Here is a 15,273-nt window from a genome sequence, read left to right on the forward strand (position 1 = left end):
GTTTTCCTTCATTATAGACAAAGACTTATTCTAGGCCGGAAGCCTGGACTGGGCCGTGTCTTTCTCCTGCTGGAATTTATTATTATTTATTTATTTGTTTCCCATTTATGGAGTTACAGTTATGTGGAATGTGGAATGTGGTTCGGCTGTTGTGGTATGGACCTTTTCTGGCTCCACTCACTGAGGCCTACCTTAGGGGTACCTTATGTGTAATGAAATGGGAGGTAAGGGGTTTTAAATGCGCAGCCCTAAAATATGTTTAACCTCTTCGCTGTCAGGCCTTTTCCCCCTCAGGTGCCAGGCCTTTTTTTGGCTATTTGGGGCAGTTTGCACTTAGAGCCTTATAACTTTTTGCCCACATAAGCTACCCACACCAAATTTGCGTCCTTTTTTTCCAACATCCTAGGGATTCTAAAGGTACCCAGAGTTTGTGGGTTCCCCTGAAGGAGACCAAGAAATTAGCCAAAATACAGCAAAAATTGAGTTTTTTTCCAAAAAGGTAAATAAAGGGCTGCAGAAGAAGGCTTGTGTTTTTTTCCCTGAAAATGGCATTAAAAAGAGTTTGCGGTGCTACAATCACCAGCTTCCCAGCTTTCAGGAACAGGCATACTTAAATCAGAAAACCCAATTTTTTAACACAATTTTGGCATTTTACTGGGACATACCCCATTTTTACACTTTTTTGTGCTTTCAGCCTCCTTCCAGTTAGTGACAGAAATGGGTGTGAAACCAACGCTGGGTCCCAGAAAGCTAAACATTTCTGAAAAGTAGGCAAAATTCTGACTTCAGCCATGGGTAATTTGTGTACATACTACAAGGGTTTCCTACAGAAAATAACAGCTGAAATAAAAAAAGATTGAAATTGAGGTGAAAAAAAACAGCAATTTTTTTCTCTATGTTTTACTCTGTAACTTTTTCCTGAGATTTTTTAAAGCAATATACCGTTACATCTGCAGGACTCTTCTGGTTGTGGGGATATATAGGGCTTGTAGGTTCATCAAGAACCCCAGGTACCCAGAACCAATAAATGAGCTACACCTTGCAGTGGGTTTTCATTCTATACCGGGTATACAGCTATTTATTTGATGAAATATAAAGAGTGAAAAATAGGTATCAAGGAAGCCTTTGTATTTTCAAAATGGGTACAAAGATAAGGAGTTGAGAAGCAGTGGTTATTTACACATCTCTGAATTCCGGGTGCCCATACTAGCGTGTCAATTACAGGGCATTTCTCAAATAGATGTCTTTTTTACACTCTGTCTTACATTTGGAAGGAAAAAATGTAGAGAAAAACAAGGGGCAATAACACTTGTTTTGCTACTCTATGTTCCCCCAAGTCTCCCGATAAAAATGGTACCTCACTTGTGTGGGTAGGCCTAGTGCCCGTGACAGGAAATGCCCCAAAACACAATGTGGACACATCACATTTTCCCAAAGAAAACAGAGCTGTTTTTTGCAAAGTGCCTAGCTGTGGATTTTGGCCTCTAGCTCAGCCGGCACCTGATACCTCCCAAACTTGCACATTTTGAAAACTAGACACCTAGAGGAATCCATGATGGGGTGAGTTGTGGGGCTCTCACCAGATTCTGTTACCCTTAATCCTTTGCACACCTCAACATTTGGCAAAACAAAAAACACTTTTTCCTCAAATTTCGGTGACAGAAAGTTCTGAAATCTGAGAGGAGCCACAGATTTCCTTCCACCCAGCATTCCCCCAAGTCTCCCGATAAAAATGATACCTCACTTGTGTGGGTAGGCCTAGTGCCTGCGACAGGAAATGCCCCAAAACACAGCGTGGACACATCACATTTTCCCAAAGAAAACATAGGTGTTTTTTGCAAAGTACCTACCTGTGGATTTTGGCCTCTAGCTCAGCCAGCATCTAGGGAAATATTAGAAATGGGGTCTTTGGTTGACAGTCAGGTTATCCCCTGTTCAAGCACGGACCCTCACTCTAGTCAGGGTAAATGAGAATCACCCTCAGCTAACCCCTGCTTACCCCCTTGGTAGCTGGGCAGATCAGTAGGCTTAACTTCAGAGTGCTAGGTGTAAAGTATTTGTACCAACACACACAGTAACGCAATGAAAGCACTACAAAATGACACAACACAGGTTTAGAAAAATAGGAAATATTTATCTAAACAAAACAAGACCAAAACGAAAAAATTCCACAATACACGAGTCAAGTTATCGATTAAAAAGCAAAAAGAGTCTTCATGTAGTTTAAAACACACACTAACACTGTTAGCGTGAAAATGTACCTTGGGTGAGTCAAAAATAACCCGGCACGGGCGAGTGTGCATCAAAAAGGGCTTGTGATGTGTCGATTTCACTCAGGAGTGAGACCTTGCGTCGTTTCTCAGGCGTGGGATACATCGATACGGTCACCACACTCGGGTCCGGGCAGGCCTTGTGTTGTTTTTACACGCCCAGCGGTGCTGACGTCGGAAACCCAGTCGCACGATGATCCGAAAACCATGCAGCACGGGTTCCGATCTCCCAGCCTCCATCAGCGATGCAGCGCGTCATTTCTCCTGCTCCGTGCGTCGATTCTTCGGTCGCGTTTCCAGCGAGTGTCGATTTTCAGCCACGGAGCCAGCGGCTCATCGTTTCTTCAGCTGCAGATCAGAGTTGCGTCTATCTTCTCCTCGCACAGCGCTCTGTGCATGGATTTCTTTCTCTTAGGCTGCCAGCTTCTCCTTTCACGGTCCCAGGAACTGGATGGGCACCACAGGGCAGAGTAGGAGTCTCTCCAGAGACTGGAGGTGCTAGCAGAGAGAAGTCTTTGCTTTCCCTGAGACTTCAAACAACAGGAGGCAAGCTCTAAATCAAGCCCTTGGAGATTTCTTCTCAAGATGGAAGGCACACAAAGTCCAGTCTTTGCCCTCTTACTCTGGCAGAAGCAGCAACTGCAGGGTAGCTCCACAGAGCACAGTCACAGGCAGGGCAGCTCTTCTTCCTCATCTCTTCAGCTCTTCTCCAGGCAGAGGTTCCTCTTGTTTCCATAAGTGTCTGTGGTTTTGGGTACCATTCTTATACCCAATTTCTCCTTTGAAGTAGGCCTACTTCAAAGTAAAGTCTCTTTTGAATGTGAAATCCTGCCTTGCCCAGGCCTGGCCTCAGACACTCACTAGGGGGTTGGCGACTGCATTGTGTGAGGGCAGGCACTGCCCTTTCAGGTGTGAGTGACCACTCCTCCCCACCCTCCTAGCACAGATGGCTGGGTGCAGGATGAGCTGGTCTCGTCCCAGGCCCATGGGGACCGTGTGGCTGGACGAGACCAGCTCACCCCAGGCACCCTGGGGTTAAAGGGCTACTTAGGTGGGTGGCACAATCAGTGCTGCAAGCCCACCAGTATCATTTAGTTTACAAGCCCTGGGCACATGTAGTGAACTTTACTATGGACCTTTAAGTAAATTAAATATTCCAACTGTGGATAAGCCAATGTTATCATATTTTAGGGAAAGAGCAGTGGTAAAGTGTATAGAGTTCTAAAGTCAACAAAAAATTATTCAGCAAAAAGAGGAGGAGGAAGGCAACAAGTTTGGGGGTGACCTTGCAGAAAGGGCCATTTCCAACAGGGTGACATGTAGATGTTGAATAGGGTGGAGCTGAATGATGAGCCTTGAGGGACTCCGCAGATGATTGGTTTGGGTTCGGAGGACTAGGGTGGAAGGTGGACTCATTATGTTCTGTCAGTGAAGAAGAAGGTGGTCCATTTGAGGCCAGCTCTTTGGATGCCTCTGTTGTGAAGCCCGGCAGTGAACGTGTAGTGGGAGACTGTGTCGAAGGCTGCTGAGAGATCGAGGAGGATAAGGGCGGCTGTCTCTCCACTGTCGAGTAGGGCCCAGATGTCGTCTGTAACTACGATCAAGGATGTCTTGTGATGTCATTGCTGTGCAATCCAGATTGGGAGTTGTCCAGGAGGTGTCCAGATTGGGAGTTGGGTATGTAGTAGCTTAGTTTGTTTGAGTTCACAGAGGTTTCTTTATCAGAGTTTTGATTTCTGCATGCTTCCAGTCTTCTATGAAGGTGACAGAATCCAGTGACATGGTGAGTAGGGTAGAAAGTTGGAGGCCAATTCTGGTTGCTCCTAGGTTGAAGATATGATGGGAGAATGGGTCAGATGGGCCTCTGAGTAGATGGATTTCATGATAGTGATGGTGTCCTGAGTGGTGAGCTGGTTCCAGGTTGTTAGCCTTGGGATGGTTGTGCATGTGTGGTGGTATGGCTGTTGAAAATGGCTTTAGGCTTGACTTAGGGGTTAAAGTATTTGTAGATTTTGGTGATTTTGTTGCAGAGGAAATCTGCAAATCTGTCACATAAGTCCTGAGAGGGTGAGATGTTGCCTGTCACCATTTTGGGGTTGGTAAATTCCTTGACTCTGCAAAAGAGCTCCTTACTGTCATTGAGGTCATGTTTGATGCACAATGCCCGGTCTGTTTTTGTCTTATGTATTTGGTGGTGGTATAGGGTGAGTGCTGATTTGTAGACAGCCCTGTCAGCGTAGTCTTTTTTGGCACACCACCTTCTTTCAAGGTGCTTGCAGTGGCATTTGGATGCCCTGAGGTCCTCGGTGTGCCAGCTGGCTTGCTTGGTGGATCTTCTGTGTTTCTTGTTCTTGATGGGGTGACGATGTTAGCGCAGTCAGTGACCCGGTTGTTGAAGCCTCTGAAGTTCTGGTTCATGTTCTACTGTTTGGGTGGGTTGATGGTGAGGGTATTGATCCATTCAGCCTCTGAGGCCATGTTCCAGCTGTGTCAGGTGACACTGGGTTACATCGGGGAGGGAGGGAATGGCAGTTGTGATGATCAAATGGATGATTCACTGGTTGGTCCATGTGAGTTTGGTGGTGTGGCTGTATTTGGTGCGGTCGATGTAGCTGAATATGGATTCAAGTGTGTCCCCTGCAATGTGTGTGTGGTCGTGTATGAGTTGGGTGAAGCCGATATTATTCAGGCGGTCAAGGAGGCTAGTGGGCTTAGGGTTGGTAACATCATCAAGGTGAAAGTTAACCACACCTAGGAACAGGTAGTTCTTCAAGATGAGGGGGATGCGGGATGCTAAAATCAGTGATGAGGTTACAGAAAGTGGTTCAAGATCCCAGTGGATAGTAAGCAAGGGTTCCCCTAATGATGGATTTCTCACCTGTTTGGATAGTGAAGGTGAGGCGTTCCATTGCTGGGATGGTGTTTTCTGTGAAGGTGTGAATTTGTTGGAGTTTCTGTGGATGACAGGGATTCCTCCACCTGGCTTGTTAATATGGAGGGGCATTTGGTATCCTGCTGGTATGGTTGTGGCTATGTTGGGGCTGATGAAGGGTTGAGCCATGTCTCAGTTAGGAGGATGATGTCAGGCACAAAAGTGTCAATAAGGTCCCAGAACTCAGTGGCGTGTTTGCTGAGTGATTGAGTTCTGAGGAGCATATGAGCTGTCAGTGGGTAGCTGGTGTTGCACGTCAAATGGAAGTGCGTGTAAGAGCTCGGACGTAAGAACACCTCCCCATTCAGAATCCACCTAGACGACTCACTTAAGAAGACCAGGCTCACGACCTCCGGAGGATCTCAATTCTGCATAGCACCTTTATGAAAGCAGTTGTGAAATCAACTAGGTTTCAGTTACTACTGGAGGAGGCATGGATGACTCTGCATACCTACACGTCTCTGGAACCACAGTCAAATTTAGCCCAGGGTTTCTCAAGACAAACAAAGGAGCTATTTTTAAAGTATCACCTTGGTCTCTTACCACTTGCCTTAAATGCAGCCCCTTGGCTGAGGAATGTAACCAACCTTATCTGCTGCTGGTGTGGTGAGGACACAGAAGATCTCCTACATGTCATCTTCTCATATAACTGTCTTGCACTAGAACGAAAAGCCTTACTAAAGAACAAACTCAACGAAAAAGGCATACGGACATGGAGACAAGCGCTGCTGGCATGCTTTGCACCTGGGGGCCTGCAGCTTAATTGTGCTTTCGTGAAATTTATATCGCTGGTGACTCAAGCAACATTCACTAAATCACCTTCGTCCTCCTTGAGACTCACCAGAGGACAGTTCACAGCTCACAGCTCGATAACGGTTTCTAAACAGTATCAAACATGCTCTATTCACAATGGAGCGAGCAAAGTTTTAAGTAGCCATTGTCTTATTATGATTTAAAATATGTTCGTATGGAGTGCATATCCAAACGATTGGAGAACGATTGATGTGCAGCTGAAGTGGCAGAGGGTGCAGATGAAAGGTCCTAATGTGGAGTGTAGTGCTGTGTGTTTGCAGTGTTGTGGCGACATCCACATTTGATGATCAGGGTAAAGATGTGGGTGGTGGGTGGACCAGGGTTCCTGGCACTGGGCATGGTCAGGACATGGACGGTTGGAAACAGCCGCCATTAAGTAGGTTCTTGGTGGTGGGAGGGGCACTAGGAAGCGGTGGATGGGGTTGGTGAAAAGACAGGAAGGAGACAGGGAGGCAGGAGTGAGAGAAATGAGCCGGAAAAGGGAAAAAAGGGGCAGCAGGAAAAGCAGACTAAAAGGACTCAAAGAGGGCAGAAAAAATGCAAAAAGAGAAGGAAAAAAGAATGAAGGTGAGAATAAAGCAGTAGGGAAAAGACTGAAGTGCAGAGTAAGAAATACGGGCAGGAAATAGGCAGAAGCAGCAGCAAAAAGGGCGTGAAAGAGAGCAGGACCAGCAAGAAGGGTGGGAAATAGAGAAGGAAGAGGCTTGAGAAGAGAGTTGCGCTGAAGGAGGAAGAAGAAGAAGAATGCAGCAAAGGAGAGAGGGCCTGGAAGAACATAGATCCTGGAGCTGGCCACAGAGGTAGGTGGAGAGCTGGACATGGGTACCTGCTCCTCACATTGGTTCAATGGAAAATTATTGCTGTAAACATGACCTCAGGGACACTGTAAAAATAAGTTTAATCAAACTGAGAAGTTTAACCAGACTATTCCCTGGTACTTAACATCTAAGCAGAGAAAAGAGTGTTGAAGAAAAAAAAAAATCTTGATAATATCATTTAATCTTAATAACATATTATGCTTACATGAAATGTCTCGCATTAGACCGAAATAATACCAAAAACACATTACTGAGACTCAAAAACGGTTACTCCTAAAGAATTAAAAGTAAAACTACATTTCCAACAACACAACAATCTATAAGGTCTACTTACTTTGTATCCTTTAGAAATATAAAAAGAAGGTTTAATTGTAACAAACTGCTTTCGAAAGGTTATGCAAAATTAGCTTTGAAAGAGGATGAGGCCAGTAACAGTAAAATAATCGTAGCTTATACATTTCTGCAACCAAGTCAAGACACAAACCTTCAAAAACGATTTAAACTCCAGCGGCCCCTGATTGATGATGTCCTTTTCATGTTAAGTGCCAACAATCTGCATCTCCATAGAAATAATGAATTCTAGAGTTTCTAAAGAAAGGTGTTCACTATTCGGTTTGACCCACTCTCCCCTTCCAGACAACCCAATTATCCTTAAATGTTCTCCTAATACTACTTCAACTTTTGTTAACTGTTTACGGTTTTCGATACGGTATAAGACAGTGGTTCCCAACCTTTTGATTTCTGTGGACCCCCACTTTAACATTAATGAAACCCAGGGACCCCCACTGAATCATCATTTGAATCCGGGGACCCCCGCCTGAGTCATTACTGGAAGCTAGGGACCAAATTTGTCAATATTTGTTAATATTTTTTCATTTTCTAGGCTCTCGCGGACTCCCTAGAAGGCTTCTCGGACCCCCAGGGGTCCCCAGACCACAGGTTGGGAACCACTGGGATAAGATATCTACAAATGATCTTATCATCACATGTTGTGTTTTTTTCCACTGTCTATTGTATAACAAATCATTTCACGTGTTATCTTTGTATCGGCCTCCTCAACCTTTTATTAAAATGGCGTAAACTTGTGCATGAACCTTTGTTGTCTCTCTGAAATATTTTTTATTTGTGTACAAAACATGCCATTTGAAGGTGCCTGCTCTGACTTCATTCACATAAGATGTATCGGAGCTATAGGTTTCAGCAAATCAGTACTTGTGTTGGGGAAGTGTAATAATGTTTATAACCTGCAGATAACACTATGGGTCGTTTTTACAAGCCGCTTGCATTACAGTTGCATAATTGTTTTGATGGCGAGGTGGTGCAAAGCAATCCCCTACAGTCTGTCACTTTCCCATCTGGTTCAATGGGACTATTGTGCCAGTTTGTAAAGCCTTTCACCACATTATCCATGCGCCAGGTATAATGTATGGAAGGTAGGTGATCTCCTTTTAAAGAGCCATGCACAACTGGCGCAGTGAAATTTACAAGATTTTACTGCATGGTTCTGCGTCAAAAAGTGAATGCCTGCTTAGAGCAGGTGTTACGCTGTCGCAGGACTTTTGTCTAGATTATGCTCTTTGTTGATTCTCGGGCAAACACAGGTCTCAAGGCATTGTTGATTTTCAGATGGTAGGTTACCATTTCTTCAATGAATGATGTGATTTTTGCTGCCGAAAGGTAATGCAGACGTATTCGGCCTTGACAGTATTTAACATCATAGGGTGTTTGACATCTGTTAGAAATTGGGTCTCTTGTTGGCAGGGGCATACACCCTGTCCAAGTAGAGACAGTAACCATAGACAGGGTAAGTCAGTTACACACCATAAATTAACGTCTGCTCACCCACTGCTAGCTTGCCATGGAGCAGGCAGGCTTAAATTAGGAGGCAGTACATAAAGTATTTGTGCAACACTTGAAACAGTAAAACAGTGCACATCAAATAATCCACACCAGGTTAGGGAAGTAGAGCTAAATTTAATGAACAAAATGGGACCAATGTGACAAAAAATCAAATTTGAAATATGAATTTGTAAAGAATATCTGCAAATATAGTTTTAAGAAACATAAAGTGCAGATTGGGGCTATCTGGTCATGCTTGACCAGGTCAAATCTGAAAGTCCAGGCCGACCACGATGGAGTGTGGGTCAGATAGAGGGACCAACCTTGTCCCGCTGAAAGAAAACCTTTGGATGGAGATTGTGTCGATGCCAAAGGTCTGATGCGAGGAGTAGAGGAGGTGATCCGTCTATGTTGATCCCTTTGGATGCAGGCAATGCGTTGGTTCTGATCCACACAGTCGGAAATGCTTCTTCAGTCAACCCTTTGCGATGGAGGCAATGCGAAGTTGAGCTGTGCAGCAGGTGGTAGGAGGTCCTTGAGCAGCGATGCATTGGTTCTGACCGGTGCAACAGTGGTGATGTGTGGATTCAGCTGGTTCAGTGCATGGAAACCAACTTCCAAGGGCCCAGGACTTGATTGGCACCATGTGGCTGAGTAGGACTCACAGATGGCACAGTCCAGGTGCTGTTACAGGGTTGCTGGAAGTCTATGACGTCCTTGAGACTTTAGAACAGGAAGCAAACAGACAGGCTCTTGGAGTCATTGTAGGTTCAATCGGTGTAGGTCCAGCCCTTCTCACCAAGGCAGACAGGGCAGCATGCAGGTCAGTGCAACAGAAAAGCTGTTTTTCCAGAACAGAAATCCAGCAGTGTAGCAGTCTTTCAGCAGCAAAACAATCCTTCTTCCTGGCAGAGTATATACAGGTCCGGAAGTGTACTGAGTTGGTAGGGTCAGAGGTCCATTTCTTATACCCAGTGGTGCCTTTGGAGTTGGGGTGACTTCACAGAAGGGCTTTGAGGTCCCCCCTTTCTGCCCTAGAGGGAATGTAGGAAAACAGCTGTCACTCCAGCCAGACATGTACTGGAGAAAGGTTATAAGCATGCAGTACTAAGAGCAGGAAAATGCAAAACTTTCTAAAAGTTGTAATAGTAATTCTTACTTTACCATTACAGTGAATTTATCATTACAATTCCATAGGTACTAAACACAACAGGTCTACTCCTTTTCGTTCAGGTATTACACTTTATTAAATGAAATAAGGAATCCCCAATGTTATCCTCTGTGATGGGTAGGCCTCACCGTCATGAAAAACAAATTGGAGAGTTTTTCAATACCGGGACAGGTAAAGCTTAAAACTAAATGCCCTGCCTTTTAATTACATAGCACCATGCCCTATGGGCTATCTAGTGCCTGCTTTAGGGATGATATATGTGTAACAAAAGGGGAGTCTAAGGTTGTCAAGGGGTTTTAAATGCTAAGTCAACATGGCAGTCAAACTGCACATGCAGGTTCTGCAGTGGCAGGCCTGAGACATGTGTAAAGAGCTACTTATGTTGGTGGCAAATCAGTGCTGCAGGCCAACTAGTATCATTTAATTTACAGGCCCTGGTCATATGTAGTGCACTTTACTGAGGGACCTATAAGTAAATTAAATATGGCAGTTGTGGATACACCAATGTTATCACGTTTTAGGAGAGTGAGCACATGCTCTTTACTACTGGTTGACAGTAGTAAAGTGCCCAGAGTCCTAAGTCCAACAAAAACAGATCAGCAAAAGAGAGACAAAGGAGACAACATGTTTGGGCAAAGACCACCCTAAGGCTGATAGGTCTCACAACATCATTGTTTGTATGCTGTGTAGGTAGATTCTTAGGCAGCTTTCGACTTTGTGGACCACCCATGAAGGAATATTCCAAAATGTGATAGTTTCCTCTAGACCTTTTACCTGATAGTGTAGTTGTAGACGTTGACCATAAACTGCATAGATCAGTGGTTCTCAACCTTTTGACTTCTGTCATCCCTCACTTTATCATTACTAGAACCCAGGGACCCCCACTAAATCATAATTGGAATCTTGTGACCCCCACTGAGTCATTACTGGAAGCTGGGGTTCCCCCACTTTATCATTACTGGAGCCCTGGGACCCCCAAAGAATCATTATCAGAATTCAGGGATCCCCGCATTATCATTACTGGAAGCAGAGACCCCCCTATATCCTTACTGTAAGCTGGGGAACCTCCACTGAGTCATTACTGGAAGCGGGACCCCTGCTGAATCATTACTGGAAGCCGGGAACACTGGAGTAAACATTGTCGATGATTTGAACTGCAAAACAATACACAAAAAATACTGAAATAAGCTTTCATCAAACAAATAAACAAATGATAACACATTTTATTTCAATTGCATGCAAATAACATAAAAAATAAAAAAATGTTAATAGGAAGGTTGAAACTTTTCTAAATTTAAGTGAAGTCACACATCATCCATACTATATTCTGTTTGATGCACCTGCACTGCTCCCATGAATCAATCTGAGGATACTAATTTAATTTTTAGCCTCGAATTTCAAATTCCTTGAAAATGAACAACAGCTGAAATTCTCATGACATTTGTCAACCTGAATATGGCATGCATTGAAAGTATAATGGTACATATTCAAATGAATATGATACATGTTAAAATGTATAAGTTGCATCTTAAAATGAATATGACAAGTGTTAATGAGAATATGACTTCATTTGAAATAAATCTAACGGTGATTGAAAGGAATATAACACATGTTAAAATTAATATAACATGAGTTTAAATGAATATGAGCTTCATTTAAACAAATCTGACATGTTTTAAAATGAATATGAGCAGCGCTAAAATTAACATGCCATTTATCAAAATGAATACGGCCTGAATTGAAATTAATATGGTACACACTGACTTTATTATGATATGTGTAGCAATGGATATATTTTTTATATTTTTATTTTAAGATTTAGCCACATAATTTATGCATACTTTATTAAACTGTTAATATTATTTAATTGTCTAAGCAGTGGCAGACCCCCTGATGAGCCAGTGCCTTAGATCACATATTTGTGCATGCTTTTCAAGTCTTCAGTTTCGTTCATAATTACGTTAGCTGCTCTAATAAAATCTTGTAGTAATAAGCAATTTACGTGCTCCCTGTTTAAAATATTGTCAGTATCGGCTAGTTCTCCCTTGGGGTGGCACCAAAGGCATCTGACAATATGACTATGTTATTACAATGTTAGTACGATGAGCTGCTTGCCGTCTCCTGGATTAGTGCGGTCAGACATGTTGGAGTTGAGTGCCAGCATGTTCAATTGGTGAGTACAGGCCTGGACTGATTCTCAGGTTCCTCCATCAGGTGAGGGCATTCTGCCTAAGCCACTTCAGAGCTGGGATAATAAAGACAAAAAAACTGGGAAAATCATCTGGGTGTGCTACCTCTGTAAATAAATATTTCACAAAAACTGTGCCCTGCCGCAAATATTTTATAATTATGAGACAGGATATTCTTATGAAAGAAATTTGCAACTAAAGGAGACAAAGAATACATAAATAAACTTGATCGCAATATTAAATCCAATAAAGCACAGTATTAAGTTAAAGAATGTGAGGAACAGAACAGTGATAAAGTACTCACAGCAAAGAAAAGTGTAAAAGACTTTTAAAAAGGCACATTCAATTCCAAAAGGGTGAATACATGTAGCTGATAGCATTAGGGAGTAGCAACAAAGATACCATTGTTGACATTCGTTGGAGTACACATATAAATGTATGTAAGCGGTTAGTATAATATTGGTATTTTGACACAATTATAATACAGGACAGGAGACAATTTATTTAATCTGGGGATCCATCTAAAAAGTGAAAGATGGGCTTATTATTATGTACTGAAAAGATCCTTACCCAAAGTTAGTGAGAAAAAATGGAAAACATTGTTAAGACAGACTGAGTACATTTTTCTGTAAGACTTTGGAAAATAATTAAGTAGGAAGGGTATCTTTCATTGAGTGGTGTGATTAAAAATGGCAAATCAGAAAAAAAGATGTTTACTTGGAGAAATACATCAAACGTTGTGCAGGGGGCCAGGAAATATTTGGAAGTCAAACCACTCTGTAACTTGAGAAGTAATTGCAAGAAAATTGTTCATTAGTTGTAGAAGATGTGAAATATACTGAAGTAATAAGTCCAACATCTTATTAGGCCCAACACAAAAGTACACTAAATAAACCTAAACTCCACCCGTGGTATATATGGCACAGAACAGAAAGGCTTAGCTTAAAGAAAAGTGTGTAAAGTGTTTGGCAGGATCAAAACAATTAAAACGTAAAAACATAACACAATAAAAATCCCACAACCAATTTTGGAAATATAGAAAAACTGAATATGAAAAATTACACCAAAATCCAAAGGGGGGAAATTGGATATTAAGTTTTATAGTTTTAGTGCAAAAAGCACCAAGAAAAAGTGAGGAATCAATCAGAAGTCACTGGTTGCAGCCATGAAATCCGACCAACCATGAAGTAGCGGAGATCAGATACACAAACCGTCACAGTCACAGATTTTAACTTCTGATTTAGCTGTTCTTATGGAAGTCAAAAGCCATAGGCGGTCATTATGAACATGGCGGTGTGGCCCGCCAATGACGGCGGTGGCGGGTAAAACCGCCAGCAGGCATGGCGGACCACACCGCCACATAATGAACCCCATGAGGGCCGCCATCAGCAGCCCTCACTCACCGCCAGGCTGCCTCCGTCAGGCAGCCTGCCGGCGGTCGGAAACATTATCTGACAGGGCAGGGGTACTGCCCCTCGGATAATGTTTCCTCAGCCACCAGCCTGAAAGGCTGGCGGAAGGGGTGCACAGGGGCACCCCTGGGGGCCCCTGCACTGCCCATGCACATGGCATAGGCAGTGCAGGGACCCCGGTGCAGTGCCCCATCGCGCAGGTCACTGCCCAGTTTTCGGGCAGTTATCTGCGCGATGGGTGCATCTGCACCTGCCGCACAGAGGCATTGGCGGTGGCTCCATGTGGAGCCCTCGTCAATGTCCCGGCCTGGCCTTCCTGTGGGCTGTCGGGTGGAATATTTCCACCTGCCGACCACAGGAATATTCCTCATATGGCCTGCGGGGATCCGAGGACGCTGGTGGTAAGTGTTTTGACCGCCAGCATGAACACGGCGGTTTTTACTGCTGTGTTCATAATGAGGGCCATAATCTGTCTGCCACTATACATAGGAGAACAACTGAAGCAGTACAAAATGACTTGGCTATAATATACTGTGCAAACAAAAGAGCTAAAAGAGAATACAAAAGATCTGAAAAGGACTGGACAGAATATGAACAAGGAAATCTATTGCAACATAAATGTCAAAAGAATTGAAAAGCAATTAATAAGCAGTCAAAAGATCCCTAATTGGAGGTCAGGGCCACATTTGAGAAGATTTAAAATTGTAAAACAGTTCTTAAAATGGCCATCACGATTACAAGCAGTGTCAATAGAGAAGTGATGCTGTTTAGTTCACAGGAAATAGAGTTCATTTTTATGAATCCGAGCACATTCTTTTCAGCACAAGAGCAGAGAGATATGTCTACCATAGGCCAGGGCATAGACTTTGTCAATAATGTGCCTTAGAAGTTGATTCTCATCATGATCCACCTCCACATAGTGTTACAGATGATGTGCAGGTAGTATCCTACAGAAAGGTTTTCTTCTGTGTTATGAGATTTGAGTCTTGACCTTCTTGATGGTTTGGTCAATGTGATTTGGATGACTGGGCACTAAATACAGTTTATGACATTATTAGAGTTAGAACTTGAATGAAACGGGCAGAGAGGTATTACCCCACAAATATCTCTCTTTCTAATGGTGTGGTAAAACCAGCTGTTCATCTGATTATAACACTAAGAAGAGTGAACTATGCTAGTATAGAACAGCACTGACAGGATTCACATGGAAAAGAGGAGACTTGGAGTATGAGACTGTGCTGGTGGCAGGGGTGGCCCGGCCTTTAGGGCAATCAGGCAGTGTCCAAAGGGCCAGTCTGACAAGTCAGTGTGTGGTCTGGTTTCTTGGATCTTTGTGGGCCTGGTTTATGGTCTGCCGGGCTTGTTTTTGCTGTTGATTACCCTGATGATGAAACAGTCCATGCAGTCTTCCATACCTTGCAAAACACGTATACAGATTGTCTTTACAAGTTCAAAACTGCCACAATTTGCAAACATGGGCAACTTTTTTAAATATCTAATTTACTAATGGAGTCACTTTTATTTGTCCCAGTCCAACCCTGGATTGTAGCCTCACTTTGAAGGCTCTCTCTGCAGCCATATTCAGAACCCCATAACAATCTCACACTCTTGGGGGTCTGGGAGAGGTCACTATAGACATGTCAAAACTGCTGAGCTTTATAGCAACAAAATGATGGTATACGTTTCTATGTGCCTCTACCTCATGTACCTGCTCCGCAATGCTGTACTCCAAGGAGGTGATCACAATGCTGCTGAATGAAAGATTGGGAATCAAGTGCGCAAGATTTGTCCCTATGAGTGCGGCTTCTACTCCCCTATTTTTGTTCCTG

This window comes from Pleurodeles waltl, chromosome 3_1 (genome assembly GCF_031143425.1).
Source record: "Pleurodeles waltl isolate 20211129_DDA chromosome 3_1, aPleWal1.hap1.20221129, whole genome shotgun sequence".
NCBI lineage: Eukaryota > Metazoa > Chordata > Amphibia > Caudata > Salamandridae > Pleurodeles > Pleurodeles waltl.